General features: G+C 45.6%; 1 long non-coding RNA gene across 1 annotated transcript; it reads left to right on the top strand.

The window, feature by feature from the left end:
- The first annotated feature begins 1058 nt into the window (after window positions 1-1058).
- LOC135980223 (uncharacterized) lies at window positions 1059-4112 on the top strand. Its single transcript, XR_010597398.1, has 3 exons — window positions 1059-1129; window positions 3233-3355; window positions 3946-4112. It is a non-coding gene; the product is annotated as an uncharacterized LOC135980223 (long non-coding RNA).
- Window positions 4113-4561: the final 449 nt, after the last annotated feature.

Genomic DNA, 4561 nt, shown 5'->3' with positions numbered 1-4561 from the left:
CGAGCTCCTAGCTGCTTTCCCATGCTGCTGACGGCGGCAAAGCAGGATATGTGAACTGAATCCTAATTGCAAGAGCATCAGCCAGTCCTATTCAGCCAGATTTGGCTGGCTAATGTTCATGCTGTCGGACAAATCTATTATTTGGTTGGCCCTATACAGTACAGCGAGTCCTGGTATTTCTTTGGGTCTGTGCTCATTCATGTCCAATCAGAGAGCACAAGATATTTATTGCGTAATGAATCAATAACATTTATCCAAGAAATAAAGGGGGTAGAGGATATGACTGGAGTCAGGAGAACTATCTTCTATTTCCAGCATTGCCAGTGACCTGCTGTTTGACTGAGCCAGTCACTTCACCTCCCTGTGCCATGGTTTCTCCGGCCATAAAAATGGTGGTAATAATACCGGCCCACCTTTAAAAGCCATTTGGAGATCCTCCACTGAAAAACTCCATAGAAGTGCAAAGGAGTCTCATTCTGAGTCTCTCTTATTTTGTTTTTGTTTTTTAAGGAATCCCCAATTTGATTCTGATTTTGATCACACCAATCTCTCTTGCTTTGAGAGTCAGTGGCTTATTTCACCAGCATCACAGTTTCCTTCACTTCTCCCCTGCTCAAGCAGGATATAGATGTCTAGCCCTATTCAAAACAAGCGGTGGGAATCAAACCAATCAAGCCAACAAACAAAAGACAACCCTACCCAGAGCAGAGATATCTTACCCCAAAAAGGGAGATGTGCCAGTGACGCCAAGCTTTCCACTAGGAACTTCGCTATTGCGCATTGATTTTAGCTGGAAGGAGCCCAGATACCACGGTGATGGGCAGCAGTATACAACCCCAAGACAGACAGACCGTGTCCTTTCTTTGGTTTAAATGAAGTGTCTTTTGGGCACCAATCAGTCCATGAATGACACCTCAGGGGCGTTCATTCCCCTTTAACCAGCAATGGCAGTAATTTCTTTCTGTCTGTCATTCCTTCTTTCTTATTAGTCCCAGATATCTCGTGCATGGAGACTATTTGGGAGGCGGATGAAAGTGGACGTGATCAGCATGGCTGTGCTATGGAGGGAGCCATGCTCTTGCTGGAATCATGGAGAAACACTGTTGACTACTTCAATAGTAACAAAGAGGTATAAACCTTCTCCATCTAATCTGTAAACTAGTGTCCCCTCACGCTGTCCGTCCCACCTGACCCAGCCTGGGACATCCCAGAAGGTTTGTCACATAGGGTCTGACTTCTCATCAAACCCTTTGCGTACAGCACTCAACCTTTCTTCTTTCACTTACTCCAGACAATCCAGCCTCTGGATGCTTTTCTCGTATTATACATATTAGGTGCCTTCTCCAGATACATCCCACAAACTCTTTGGTGATCTCATGCCCCGTTTGTCGGTGGTATCCTTGATTTGCAGGGATTTCCCACCACTCTGTGCTAGTTTCAGTAGATTCTTGCCCGGCTACTCCCCTGCCTCACACTATCCGTTGGACTCAAGGACGAGACATTTCCACCCAAGGTCTCCCCTGGCGACTGCTCCTCTCTCAGGGCTGGTCTACACTGGGGGGGGATTGATCTAAGATACGCAACTTCAGCTACGAGAATAGAGTAGCTGAAGTCGACCTATCTTAGATCGATTTACCTCGGGTCCTCACAGCGCGGGATCGACGGCCGCGGCTCCCTCGTCGACTCCGCTTCCGCCTCTCGCTCTGGTGGAGTTCCGGAGTAGACAGAGAGCGCATTCGGGGATCAATTTATCACGTCTAGACGAGACACGATAAATCGATCCTCGATAGATCGATTACTACCCGCCGATCCGGCAGGTAGTGAAGACGTACCCTTAGACCTTCACTGACAAAACAAATGGGTCCAGCTTTGTCGCTTATACACATGGTGTCAAGGCTGAATCCCTACTCTGGCACTTTGAGTGCAGAAGGTGGAGGCTGGCAAGGATTTAAAAAATCAATACTTGCCACTCCAGGCTTGTATTACACTCCCAAGGTTACAGCTTTTCTCTGACCTTGTCTTGGTAAACGCTGCCACCACCCAAATGCAAAAAAAACCCTTGGACCCAGGAAGGAGCACTTGGGAATTCTTCCCTGTGGGGTATCCTCAAGCCCTTTCAAATCCCCCCCCCCCGTCCCCAGGGAAGAGCTGAGAAAGAAAACAAAGGAAATCTGCTGTTGCCACCTGCTAATTAAACAACATGCACAAACCTCTTAGGACACCAAAAATCCAATTCTGTTCTTAAAAAAGGTAAATTTTGTTAAAAACAAAAAGGAAGAAAGTACATCTGGAACTTAGGCTTTTTGCTAGATCTTAAAAGAAAACAATTACAAAAATTAAGCATCAAGATAGCTCTCTTGAGGTTCAGCTTCAAGGTTACAAGCAAAACAAAAGTATCTGGGGTTAGCACAGAGGAGATCCACAAGCCAAAATAAAGAAATAAACCAGATCGCGTCTAGTTAAACATTCCCTGTCCAATGATTTTTCTCGGTATGGAAGATGAATTTTCATACCTGGTTCCAGCCTTACACAGAATTGCTGCTCCGTGTCCCGTCTCCAGAGAACAGACACAGACAAAGAGAAGTTTTTTCCCCATTTTAAAAAGTTTTAGCCCTCCCATTGGATCTTTTGGTCAGGTGCCCACTCCTTTTCCTTTAGCTGGGGAACTTTGTTAACCCTTTACAGGTAAAGCAAGCAGAGAACAGCCACCAAGAGGGACTTTATAGCTAACTGGCTGGCTGGGTGTTCATAAAAGGGAGCCCCTCCCCTTCATTTATTACACATGGTCACGCTACATCTGGCTACTTGTCCTACAGAAAACAGGCCCTGTGTGGAGTCCTCCACATGGAGTCCCATTGCTGTTCTGCTTGTTCTCCTTGATCCAACCCTTCTCTGAACAAGTAGCTCACACAGTCAGGTCCTACACAATCCAACATTCTGCTGGAAGCCATCAGAACCCTTCTTAGACTGTCAATTCTTGGGAGCTGGGCCTGTGTCTTCCTTTGTTTGCAGACAGAGCCCAGTATATTGTAGGTGCTGCCTGGATACATCATCATCCTCAACTCACCACGATTTCTGATCCTGACTATTCATTGCTCTGCAACATTGTTAATTTATCTACCAGGTGTTCCGTGTGGAGGGGTTTTGAATGAAGGTAGAATATTCTACCCGATGATGTTCTCTATCTAAATCCCTTTCATCCTGATATATATTTTTTCTCATTTTGGTTTAGGATTTCATTATGAAAAAAAGTTTCTTAAGACTCTTGTTTGTTCTCAGCAAGAGCATCGACTGGCATAACATGCCTGACTTTTTTATTCACAACTTTGCATCAGACACTGCAGGAGCCATAGTGGTGAGTAAATAATATACACAGGGTCCGTGTTGTTGGTTGGAAAAGATTGATGAACTGTGGAGAATACTTAGCTGCTAAACCCACGCTGGGGTCCATGGAATCTGGAGAGTTGTGAAGAACTTTGTTGTATACACTGAAGCAATTATTTCAGTGTGTAAAATTGAGGTCAGTGCTGATTGACTGGAAATATTAGTGTGAATGGACAGAGAGAGGATGCTAGTTGGTGGGAAGTAGGAGATGAGTGAACAGAGATGGATGAGGAAATGAGGGAGTGAATTTGTGGCTGGGTAGAAACAGATGAGATCCCTTTGGACAACACCACTGGCTGAGCAGCTTCATGATCTGGGAGCTCTTCCATCAGAAAGGAAGATCCTGGGTTTTGGCTGGGCTCCTTGTTACTTTTGGAATATCTGATGTTCTTTTAGCTGGGGATTTATTGGAGACTCTAATTTAGCCTTTTTTGAGGCCTCCAGAGTTAGCTGTGATGCCAGGGCTTTGTATAACCTCCTCAATGAATGTGTGAGGGAGTAGGACTGATGCTGGGAGCACTTGTGTCTCATTTACTATGTTTGCCCCTTTGTGACTTACAGGAGATGATTAAGAAAGAACCCCGGGACTCTCTCTCCAGCACCATACGGCTCCAGGCCATGGCCATCATTATCGAGCTGAGGTAACGTGACTTCTCATTTAACTGCCCAGCCTTCACACCTGGCTTCTCACTCCATGCTCGGTGGGACCAGAGTTGCCAATAGCAGTCCCTCACTTTGTGCCTTTTTCTCTTTAGATGCTGAGGACTCTTTGGGGAGGAGCTGGGGGACTATTGCATGGCTGACTGATGATTTTCTACCCAGTAACTTTATAATCCTCTTTACTCCACATGTGATTCAAAGCCAAGAGTCTCTGCAGACATTTTGAGATGATTTTCTTTCTGGAGGTGTCAGCTGAGTCATTTCCTTCACTCTCTTCTGTAGCGTTTCTGAGCCGGATTTACTATTCGGGTCACCAGTCCCTGCCCTCCCGTGCTTTTCCTGTATTCTGTTAATCTTTGCCAGTGTCTTACTCTTCTACATTGTTACTGTTCACATGATCTTGTTCTCTTGTATAGTCCAGATGTCTCTTAGTCTCACACTCCTTCAGCATAACCCTCAGTTCATGTCCTCACCATCTGATGCCTCCGCTACACTTCAGCACTTCAAAGTCCAATCC

This window comes from Chrysemys picta, unplaced genomic scaffold (genome assembly GCF_011386835.1).
Source record: "Chrysemys picta bellii isolate R12L10 unplaced genomic scaffold, ASM1138683v2 scaf2276, whole genome shotgun sequence".
Lineage (NCBI taxonomy): Eukaryota > Metazoa > Chordata > Testudines > Emydidae > Chrysemys > Chrysemys picta.
Note: the sequence above shows the minus strand (reverse complement) of the source record. Positions and strands in the feature narration are given on the sequence as shown.